Raw genomic sequence first — 12,393 nt, forward strand, 5'->3', positions numbered from 1 at the left:
CTCCTGTTTGACCACCTCCAGCTTCCCAAGGTTCATAGATCTTACATTCCAGGTTCCTATGCAGTATTTTTCTTTACAGCATTGGACTTTCCTTTCACTTCCAGGCACGTCCACAGCTGAGCGTCCTTTCGGCTTTGGCCCAACCACTTCATTAGCTCTGGAGCTACTTGTACTTGTCCTCCACTCTTCCTCAGTAGCATGTTGGACGCCTTCCGACCTGAGGGGCCCATCTTCCAGCGTCATATCTTTTAGCCTTTTGTTTCTGATCATGGGGCGTTCTTGGCAAAGATACTGGAGTGGCTTGCCATTTCCTACTCCAGGTGGATTGCGTTTAGTCGGAACTCTCCACTATGTCCTGTCCGTCTTGGGTGTCCCTGCACGGCATAGCCCATAGCTTCTCTGAGTTACTCAAGCCCCTTCGCCACGACAAGGCAGCAATCCATGAAGGAGTTTTTCGATAGTATATTTAATTCGATAGTAGTATTTTAATGTGTACATATCAGCTTTTAATACATACCAATACATACCTCTTATGTCCTTATTCATTTTGAATGCCCTATCAACAGAATATAAACAGGTACCTCCTAACTCACCAAAGCTGGTGCCTAGAGGCAGTTAGGACTGTTTTCATGCCTCTCCACTGACCTTCAAAGGCAGAAAGAATACTGCTGAGGAGGGAGGGAATTTCTGCAGCAAAGTCCCCCACTGTGGTGGACGGGTGCCAGCAGCACTTCCGTTCTGTTACAGCAGTACTGTAGAAGGTAGAAAGCCTCAATACAAGGCACTCCAAAAACAGAGAGTCAGTGTAAGCCCCTCCACATGTAAAGCTGCTGCATTATCCGGATAGACCCCTTCTTGACACGTCAGTTATGCTCCCCCACATCAAATATCTCTCTTGCTATCAATGGGGGAGGTAAGGTAAAGGTTCCCCTTGACAAATTGTCCAGTCATGTCCGACTCTAGGGGGCGGTGCTCATCTCCGTTTCCAACCCATAGAGCAGGGGTCAGGAAACTATTTTACCCTTTACCCCCTAAAAAATTTATATACGCTGACATTACCCCCTTGATTTGAAGGGAAGGATCTCAGTCACACGCGGCCAGTCGAGCGCCACCGCAATCTCGCCTTCCGCGCCTGGGCCACTGCCACCACCTGGCAGGGCTGCACTCAGTCCTTGGCCCTGTGGGGGTGGTTCCCTTTCTCTGCTGGTGAGCGGCTCCTGGGTAGCCGTCGAAGAGCAGCAGGTGGCTCAGCCTCCAGGGGGGGGGCACCCGATGCCGCCTCCTGCTCCGGCACTAGCTCCGGTGGCTGCTTGTGCGGGCGGCTGTGGGCCTCGCCGTCAAAGTGCCATGATAGCTGCCACACAGAGGGCAAGAGGCTCCTCCAGACCTAGCCAGCCAGCGCAGAGGCGCCACCAAAGGCGCCACGCAGCCAGGCGAGTGCCGCTGCTGCCCGACGGGCTCCACCGGGGACGGAGCATGGGGTGGCGGCCCAGCACCAGGAGACTGAGCCTGGCCCAGGCTGCCGTCATGGCCACGCCCTCCCCCTTCCACCACGATCCACCTCTCCAGGCACTGGAAGGAGAGGCTCCTCCTGGCTGGGGCACTCCAGCCACTCGCCCCAGCCGGGGCCTATTGCTGTCCGCCATCTGCTGTGGTTTGGTTGCAGCCAGGCTGGAGAAGGCGGTGGGAAGGGGGCGATCGGGCTGCCGGAACCCCCCTCCGGGTAGAGGAGGAGGAGGAGGGAAGTGGGTTAGGGTCACGTCCTCATTACCCCCAGGATTTTCATTTTTATCCCATTTGGGGTAATTTACCCCTGTTCCCTGACCACTGCCATAGAGCTAGCGCTTGTCTGAAGACAATCTTCCGTGGCCAGCGTGACTAGACACAGAACACCGTTACCTTCCCACCGTGGGGGTACCTATTTATCTGCTCGCATTATGCATGCTTTTGAACCGCTAGGTTGGCGGGAGCTGGGACAAGCGACGGGAGCTCACTCTGTCGCGTAAATTCAATCTTAAAACTGCAGGTCTCATGACCTTGCAGCACAGAGGCTTCTGCGGTTTAACCCGCAGCACCACCATGTCCCGTATCAATCAGTTAGTGGCTTGTAAACACATGGATTCATTGAGCTAAATAGCCCAGCAAAATTTCTTTTTTACTTTCTACCATGATGAGCCAAAAGATCTGTGGTTGAGGTGGTAGACAAATTTGTTTTTGGACTACAACTTCCAGATTCCACTGCTGGTTGGAGGATTCTGGTACCTGTAGTCCAAAAAAGAACTTTTTTCAAACTTTGGATCGACTTCATTACACTCCATAACCACCATTCAGGATTCTTCTGTAAAATTAACAAAGAATATTACAGTGGACCCTCTACTTACAGAATTAATCCATATTGGAACGGCGGCTGCAGGTCGAAAAGTCTGTGGGTCAAGTCTCCATTGACCTACAATACACTGAAAACCGACTAATGCCATAACCAGCCATTTTTGTTCCATTTTTGTTCCATTTTTGTTCCATTTTGTTTTTTTCTGGTCTGTAGGTCGATTCTCCGGCTGCAAGTTGAACCGAAATTTTGTGGCCAGAGAAGTCTGTAACTTGAGCCGTCTGTAAGTTGAGGGTCCACTGTACCTGATTTTTTAATAGTACCCGGTTTCCCCGAAAATAAAACCTAACCTGAAAATACATCCTAGTATGATTTTTCAGGATGCTCATAATATAAGCCCTACCCTGAAAATAAGCCCCAGTTAAGTGAAACCCTGCCCTCCACCATTGTGCAGCAACCAGGAGAAGATGACATGATATGTACTTGAATAAATGTAGATTATTGTACATGAAAAAACATAAAGCATCCCCTACTGCATTTTTGGAGCAAAAATAATAATAATATAAGATCCTGTCTTATTTTCCAGGAAAAACGGTATAGCTGGTCTTAAGGGTTCAGTCCATAATACAGATTACTGTAATTTGCAGTGGATTGGTTCTATGGTGCACCATGGATACCTGAAACTGCAGATATAGGAACCCTACATATATAGTGGATCCTCGACTTACAGACGGCTCGACTTACAGACTTTTCGAGTTACAGACTTCTCTGGCCGCAAAATTTAGGTTCAACTTGCAGCCTGAGAATCGACCTACAGACCAGAAAAAAACCAAAATGGAACAAAAATGGAACAAAAATGGAACAAAAATAGCCGGTTACGGGATTAATCACTCTGATGGCAGAAAGTGAGGAGGAACTAAAGAACCTTGTAATGAGGGTGAAAGAGGAGAGTGCAAAAAACGGTCTTAAACTCAACATCAAAAAAACTAAGATCATGGCCACTCACGTCCTGGCAAATAGAAAGGGAAGATATGGAGGCAGTGACAGATTTTACCTTCTTGGGCTCCATAATTACTGCAGATGGAGACAGCAGCCACGAAATTAAAAGACGCCTGCTTCTTGGGAGGAAAGTGATGACAAACCTTGACAGCATCTTAAAAAGCAGAGATATCACCTTGCCAACAAAAGTCCAAATAGTCAAAACTATGGTTTTTCCTGTCGTGATGTATGGAAGTGGGAGCTGGACCATAAAGAAAGCTGACCGCTGAAGAATTGATGCCTTTGAATTGTGGTGCTGGAGGAGGCTCTTGAGAGTCCCCTGGACTGCAAGGAGAACAAACCTATGAATTCTAAAGGAAATCAACCCTGAGTGCTCACTGGAAGGACAGATCCTGAAGCTGAGGCTCCAATACTTTGGCCATCTCATGAGAAGAGAGGACTCCCTGGAAAAGACCTTAATGTTGGGAAAGTGTGAAGGCAAGAGGAGAAGGGGACGACAGAGGATGAGACGGTTGGACAGTGTCACCGAAGCAACCAACATGAATCTGACCCAACTCCGGGAGGCAGTGGAAGATAGGAGGGCCTGGCGTGCTCTGGTCCATGGGGTCACGAAGAGTCGGACACGACTAAACGAACGAAGGAAGGTTTTAAATTAGGAAGGCCTAACCCTCTCATTTTTTTGAGATTTGTATCACCACTTCTTATTTATCCTTGCTCTTTTATCTTCATTACAAAATGTATTATTCATGTTTTGCTAGTCTTTCAACTCTTCTTCAGTTTCCTTTATCAGTAACATCCTAAATCAAAAATTAACCTTAGCTAATCAGCAAATAAGATAATCTTTCCTCTGTCTTTGCAGGCTATAGTACAGTCAACCAAGGCTTCAATGTCCATTTCATACTTCAACTATGATTACCAATCCTGTAAAAATCTTTCTACTTAAAATCAGACAACAAACATCCGCCAGAGGAACACTCTGAACATGCAATAAACAGTAAAAATATCAGCATGTACAGCAAAGTGGAACCAAAAATGATCCGTTTTGTGAGCCTTCCTCATAAGGCCTTCATCATAAGCCAAACTCTATAACAGAACTTGAAAGTACACTTCTGTGTTGGCATATATTTCAACAACAACAATAAACATTCTTCTGCTTCCCAGTGCTGGCTAAAATGGTTCCACTTCACAGACGTTTATGAAACCATATGGTGCTTCTTCAGGAGACATTTCTTATTCAGTCTGGGGGCTAAAAGAGTTTTCAGAAAATGTGCCTCCTTTCTCTAGATGCTCCTCTAAATGTAAGTTTATTCAACATTTTTATTTAAGTAGTTACTTTTTGTTTCAACTTGTATACTACCCCATTAGCACAAACACTCTCTTTAGATAGGCCTTTCTCAACCGGGGAGGAGGGGGGCGTACGGCTGCCCTGGACCGCTGGCACACCTGAAAGGGGCCACAGACCGAAAAATGTGAGAAGTTTCTGAAAGATATATGTTCATGTTGTGTCCTTGTTTTACATGGGGCCCTGGAATTCCTAAAAGGACCATGGGAGAAAAAAATGTTGAGAATGATGTTTTAGATTACAATAACAATAAACTTTTGTTGTTGTTGTTGCTGTAAAAGGTTTTGCCCATTTCCAGATATACATAAACAAAAGATAGTATTGGTCTTACATAAAGTCACATATAATCTATCAAATGATCACAAGAGTCTTACCTAAGAGAGTGGGAAAGTGCATATCTCACATGCTAAAATCCCAGGTGTCTCCAGGTAGAGCTGGGAAAGTCCCTTGTTGGAAAACCCAAATAATATCTGCCAGTCAGTACAGACAGAAAACAGGGTTTCAGATAGACAAAGGTTAGGAAGTAGTTCTTCAAATAGCTAAACTGCTATTTCCCCCCCCCCCAATAGGATGTTGTTTGTGTCAATAACTTAGGCAGCTCGGGGAGTGAGCCAAATTCACAGATCATAAGACGATCAGTGGTTACTAGCCTTGAGGTTTATATGCTACTTCCAAGTTCAGCGTATGGATGGCTTTGCATATTAATTGATAGGAAACAGAGACAGGGGAAGGCAATTACCCTCATCCTGACTGGAGGCTTCCATGGGCATCTAAGTGGTCACTGTGGGAAAGTAAATAAATGATGAGACAAGCCTTTAGCCTGGTCCAACAAGCTTCATTTAAGCTCTGACACATTAATCTAAATTATCTTCCTGCACTCCCTCAGCTCCTCCTCATTTCTGCAAAATGCCAGAATCTTGGAGAACGGTATGAAAATTGCAGAAAATCACCCACCGAGTTCCAACCAATGACCCAACACAATCCAAATTACAGCATGCACAAGCAGCAGTGAAGACCATGAACAAAGAGTGCTGAAGAGGAAAAACAGCTCCACGCAGGAGGCTGCCTCATACCAGGTCGAACTATTTCTAGCCCAATACTGCATACAAGAACTGGAAGCTACATCTGCCCATTGTATTTCAGGAAACCTGAACCCCATCATGCACCTGCCATTTTGTTTCCCCTAAACGCAGCCTGGAACCCACTATTTTCTTCTTTGGATTCAATGTTACCACAAGAATAACATATTGTTTAAAGTTGCAGTCCAAGAACATCTGGGGACACAAGGTTGGGAATGATGGAGCTAATGCATTAACCTCTTTAGACATGAAATACAGCGGTGCCCCGTTTGATGATTACCTCGTTAGACGAGGAAATCGCTTTACGGTGAAGTTTTTGCGATCGCAAAATGATGTTTTAATAGGGAAAAACCGCTTTATGACTATTGGTTCCCTGCTTCAGGAACCAATTTTTCATTTAACAACAATCTTTACAGCTGGGTCTTCAAAATGGCAGTCCGCTGTGCAAAATGGCTCCCCGCTGTGCTTTAGGACGGATTCCTCACATTACAGGCACCGGAAAATGGCCACCCTATGGAGGATTTTCGCTGGACGCTGAGGTGTTTCGCCCACTGGAACTCATTGAACCAGTTTTCAATGCATTTCAATGGGCTTTATCATTTCGCTTGACGAGGATTTCACTTAACAGTGATTTGAACGGAATGAATTATCCTCGTCAAGCGAGGCGCCACTGTATTTCTACCAATCTTTGATACCAAAGTGAAAACATGAGAAGAGGCCTGTATGAGGTCGCTCTAGCCCAGCATTTAGTTCCCACAGCAGCCAGTCAGATACCTATGAGAAACCTACAATATGAACATGGCAAGCACAATATGAACATGACAAACCTTGAAGCTTGAGCTCCCCAACCAAAGAAATTCAGAGGCACATTGCCCTAGTGAGAAACAGTATGGCATGGTGGATGGTGTTGGACTAGAACTCATGAGACCTGAATTCAACCATGGGAATTCACTAAGGCAGGGCAATAGCAAAACACTCTTTCAATATCTCACAGACCCTGTGTACACAATATGATAGATAGATAAAACCTTATTACGGTCAAAGACCAGCCACAAATAAAATATCGAAATATACACAATATGAGGACCATCTAAAGCCGCAAGCAACTTGAGAGCACACAACTACTCTGGTAGTGAATGCAACAACTGTGATTAGTAACCATTGACCACTATGTGTTTCAGAGATTTATCAAGTCCCTTTTAAAAGTCAATCTAGTTGGTGACCATCATATCTTGTGGCCAGAAACTCCACAGGTGAACTATGTGTAGCATGAATAAATAATACTCATAGGTCAAGTCAATTCTGATTTACAGTGACCCCTGTCAGGGTTTTGCAGGTAGAGAATTCGCAGAAGTGGTTTATCATTCCCTTCTTCTGGGGGCACCCTGGGACTGTAGAGCTTGCCCAAGGCCACACAGGCTGGCTCTACTCAAAAGGAGCAGAGTGGAGAATCAAACTCCCAACCTCTGGCTCCGCAGCCAGACACCTAAACTGCTGAGCTATCCAGCCAGCTCTAGCATGGATAAAAGGCTCTTTTTTATCTCTCCTGAATCTCTCACCATCCAGATCACATTCCAATATGAGAGAAAGAAACTTTTCCTTGACCAGATCAGCAGATATATGAATTCAGGATTTTTTTTTTGCCTCTGTGTGCCTCACTCTATATTCCTTGAACTGAAGAACATTTGCCATTTTTATGCTCATTTACCAGTTTGAAGAAATCTCTTTAAGATTTCCTAACTGATCTCTTAATTTTAACCAAATGAAAATTTATTTTTTGTTTGTTTCACATAATTTGGGGAATGTAAGAGAAAGGGTAGAACAGTAACTAAACAATAAAAATCCTATGTGGTGCAGCTGTTTTTGGGATGTTGACCTTGGAAGATGCAGGTTTGAGTAAACACTAATCCATAGGAAATGCAGTGGATGACATTCAGGTAGTCTCTCTCTCTCTCTCTCTCTCTCTCTCTCTCTCTCTCTCTCTCTCTGGCTAATGTACCTCATCAAGCTGTGGTAAGAGAGAAGGGGCAGGGGAGGAGAAGACACGTACAGGCTATTTTGAGATTACTGGAAGATTGACAGTATATAAATGTATCAAATATATAAATAATCTTCCAAAAAGTTTTTAAAAGTGCCCCGAGGGATAGAATTGTGAGCTGCTCATAGAACCTAAAGAAGAGATCCAAAAATTTAATGCAGCTGGAACTAAGCATGTGTATCTCACACCAAAAAAGGTGTGGAAAAGGTGAGTACTGGGCATGCTCAGTGAGCTTGGAATGATGACTAACAGTTCATGAAGTACCTGGAATTCCAAAGAGGAATGTTCCACCTTGCAACATCTTATTTCACATCTTATTTATGCATTAATCAATTTTAAATTTGCTGACTGACTCTCTTACCTGCAAGAAAAAATAACCCCAATTAACTGACAAGTTCATTATAGGTAAAAATAAATTGTTATTTTTTTAAAAAAATAAAAATGCATCTTGGAGCTTCCACTTAGTATTTCCTTATCTGGTGAACATCCTTTTTTTTAATTAAAAATTGGCATATAAATTAAATACATGTCAATGAAACTTCACAACTCTAATCCAGTGTGAGGCCTACTTGAAATCTAATTTAGTAGGTCATCGTAACTGGATTATCGATTAGGTAGCCCTCCTCTTCAAACACCACTATTATTCTTATTAGAAAAATACCACACTACAGTGGTGCCTCGCTTAACGAGCGCACCATTTAACGACGAATCCGCATAGCGATGCGGATTTTGCAATCGTTTTTACGATCGCATTGCGATGTTTTCTATGGCCGGAAATCGCATTGCGATGTTTTTTTAAACAGCTGATTGGCGGTTTCAAAATGGCCGCTGGGTGCCCAAAATGGTCGCCGCAAGTGTTTTCGTGCCCTGTCCTCGCTTACTGAGGGCGCGAAAATGGCAGCGCTATGGAGGAACTTCGCTGAACGGTGAGTTTGGGAGCCATAGGAATGCATTAAACGAAGTTCCTATGGCTTTTTCCGTCCCGTTTAGCGATGTTTCTGCATAGCGACTATTAATCCGGAACGGATTAACGTCGCTATGCGGGGCACCACTGTATAGTGTTATTTTGTATTGTGTAGTACATAGAGTGATGGACTAGGACTCTAGAGAACAGGGTTCGAATCCCCACTTGGCCATGGAAACTCACTAGGGGTGTGGAATTGGCAAAACCATCCATAAATATCTCATTTACCTTAAACACATACTGTATGAAGTCGGTTCATAGGTGTTCCCTCTCCTCCGGACAGCTTCCTTAGGTAGCAACGACAGAGAAGCATGCCTTTTCTAAAGCTCTTAACAAAACATCTGTCTGTAAAATCTTCTTTCTCTTCTGTCCCCTTGTTTCTCAGATCTTTGTAAGACTATCAACTCCTTGTTTGCAGCAGGAATACCACCATATTTTTGTGATTCTTATGGTTTAAATAATGCAGGAATCCATGATGATAAAGTTTGCAAAAACTCACAAAACTAGTACACTCTGAAAAAGGACAATAAGAATTGCACAGGAAGGATTCTCCAGCCCCTCAGTACACAATGCCAGCAAGCTACATCTATATCTTTAAAAAAAATCAAGAGTCAGCATGATCCTATTATATTAGGCATCCTTCAGTCTCAAAAGACTATGGTGTCGTGCTCTATATGGAGGACCATATAGAGCACGACACCAGCATGATCCACCGGTGGTGAAAATGTCAGAAATCCAAGTCCAGTCATCAGTTTTAAGTAGGATACCCTCTGCAAACTACATTACATCACATCACAATGGTGCAACATCAAGAGGCAGCAAAGCTTTCATGCCACTTCAGGCACAGCGCTTTCAGTTCACACCTTCATCAATCAGTCACCTAGTACACAATCATTAAAAGCAGAACAATAGTCTATATGTATGTGCATGCTTACGTTTGCATGAAAATACACATATGTGAACCAGCCTGGTGATTACAAAATGAGATAAGGATGTGCTGCTTGAGTCAAGGAGATGTATGAGTCAACTTCAGGTCAAGGAGGAAAAGCAAATCAGTATATCCTCTCTGTCCCATTGCTCCCATCTAAGCATGGGCAGAAACCAGTGGAATCACCTCTCAATTCTGGTGAAGACTACAGAAGGAAGCATTGTTACTTTACATTAGCTACTCAGCTTTTGGCAAACACCTCAGCAAAGAAATACACTTCTCCCATCAACAACGCTGGGGTTGGGGCGATGGACCATGTTGTTTAAAACCAATGTAGTGTGTAATTCTTATGCCCACAAGAAGGTAACTACAAAGCATAAACAGTGGATCAACACATACAGAGAGAGAGAGAGAGAACAATTCTCTCTACTAAGGTTCTGTTCCATAGCGTTGAGAAAACGTAAGGAGCCTTAAAGGTCCTGATCTAGAGACTGAATTAGAGATGTTGTGTTTGGACCCAAGCAGACTACTTTGATGCCTTCAACTCATGGGGTTTTGAGTGTCCTAGGGGCACAGTATTTATTGAATATTTATTTATTGAAAAAAATTCCATGCATAATCAAAACTGTGTTCAGACCGTATGCAGTTCGAGTGTACAGGGATTCCACAGAACTGCCGACATCAAAGAGCTGATGCCCTCATACTCTGAAGGACTTCACAAAAGCACATGGCCGACCCAATTAAGACACAGGATGCCGAACAGACAGATGCTTGAATCCTTACTGTCTTGTAAGCCAAAACACAACAGATTAAAACCTACGTATTTTTAAAACATCTGAGTTTGTATGCACAAAATAGACATACAGGAACACACTGGCGGTTTAGTTGTTTTGATTATCAAAACAAGCACAGAGAGAAAGTTTAGCAGGCAAACTTTCTCTCTGTGCTTGTTTCGCAGGAGTAAAAGGCATCACAAAAGAGAGGCAAAATCTTTGAGCAAGAGTTTTCATATCCAGATTCATTATTGGTTACACACATTACAGTACTAGAGACATTTTACTACATACATCCTTAGAGACAGCCCAGAAAAGACTGCTAATTAACAGGGTTCTTTGCCCACAGAGTTTTAAGGAAGCAAACCTCATCCCATATTTATAATCTTTCAGTATACACACGCACACAAAACATACCTATTTCGCCCGCACTACACACTCTGTGCAGAGGCATGACTCATGCCTTAAAAGACAGCTTTTGGAAACTTGCTGAGATTAATGGATTTTGTCAGGCAAGGCACTGAAGGAGATGCCACTGCATTCCTTGCTTCTTGCCACAGCATCTGCCAAAAGAGGCATGGCCAGTATAGACTTGACTGGGAGCTAACAAAGAGCAGGAAGGTAAATCCACCCATGAGATAGTGGGAGGGCAGCTGGATGGAAGCTGAAGCCGGAAAGTCACGGTGCGGTTGTGTGCAGAAGCCAGCCAAAGGGAGCAGGAGAAAAAAAAAAGTCGACCTGTTTGCAGGCGTTTGAACAAAAACAAGAGCCCAGGTTACCTCACAGCTAGGTAACTTCTCCCTCCCAAAGGACCCTTTATATTCTCAATGCTCCCTTCGCATGCAGGATCACCATGTTCGCCAATATTTTAAAAAACAGGGTCTAGAAAAATGGGAGGGCAACACAACCATATTCTCGTTAAAGTTGTTATTGTTGTTTGTTTAATTAAAAACAATCCAAAACACAGTAGCCACCGGCCTGTGACAAGAGGAGAGAGATGGAAAGCTTCCTTACAGAACAGGCACGTCCCGGGAACTCTCCGTTCACAAAACTTCAAAGCAAACTTCCCCCCCCTCACCCCAAACTGTTGCATCTGCAACTTACCTGTGCCACATGTGTTGGGGGGTCTCTGGGTCTCTTCAAGGAGTCACGGGGGGCTGGAAATCCCCTCCTTTTCTTTCTCCTCTCCAAGCAAAAGATTTATATATTTGGGGGAACAGGGGGGGGGAAGAAGACAGTCCCCGAAAGAAAATGTATGACGAGGGATGGACCAGGTTTCCGTCTTGACCAAGGAATCCAAACAGAAAGGAAGAACAGAGCCGCCGATGCAAAATAATGACGAGAAGAATTGGGGAATGAGAGAAAACGCGGGTGGAGGGGGGGGGGGGAAGGATCCGGACTGGGAGGGGGAAAAGAGCCGCGAAGGGGAAAGACCAACGGCTCCTCCTTCCTGCAAGAACTCCAGCGGCTCTGGGGAAAGTTTGGAGAAGTTTAGAGAGGAGGCATAAAATTCCAAAAATAAAAAAAAAGGAGGGCGGGGGTGGGGTGGGGGCTCCGGAGCCGGGAGGGAGGGGACAGAAGGCAAGGGAGGGGATTGTGGTCTTGATTATGGAGCGAGGAGGGCCGGAGGAAGAGGAGGAAGAGGAGGAGGCGACGGCTGCCTGCGTTGCTCCCTTTCCTCTCTGGTGCGTGTCGGAGCTGCTCGGAGGAGCTGCCGGGGCTGAGCTGGGGAGTCAGAGCCCAGGAATGCCAAGAATGCGGAGCGGCCGCGGCCGCCACGGCGGGGCAGAAGGCGGCGGGGACTTGACTCCGGATCGCTCCCTCGCGCGCTTTTGCTCTCCCTTGGCCCACATCCCCCCCTTTTTTTTCGTAGCAGGCACGGGAAAGCGAAAGCAGCCCCGCGGAGGCGTGAGAGCCCCGGAACGGGTTGCTTCTCAAATCCCT

At 44.9% G+C, this 12,393-nt stretch overlaps 1 protein-coding gene across 1 annotated transcript in view; it reads right to left on the reverse strand.

Annotated features, from left to right (window-relative positions):
* PTPN14 (protein tyrosine phosphatase non-receptor type 14) overlaps positions 1 to 12,005 on the reverse strand; it is a 155,155-nt gene extending 143,150 nt beyond the window's left edge. The window contains exon 1 of the mRNA XM_020808676.3: positions 11,554 to 12,005. The gene's annotated coding sequence lies outside the window, so the exon portion shown is untranslated. The remainder of the gene's footprint in view (positions 1 to 11,553) is intronic.
* Between the last annotated feature and the right edge of the window lie 388 nt (positions 12,006 to 12,393).

Source organism: Pogona vitticeps, chromosome 1 (assembly GCF_051106095.1).
Source record: "Pogona vitticeps strain Pit_001003342236 chromosome 1, PviZW2.1, whole genome shotgun sequence".
In the NCBI taxonomy this organism is placed as follows: Eukaryota; Metazoa; Chordata; class Lepidosauria; order Squamata; family Agamidae; genus Pogona; species Pogona vitticeps.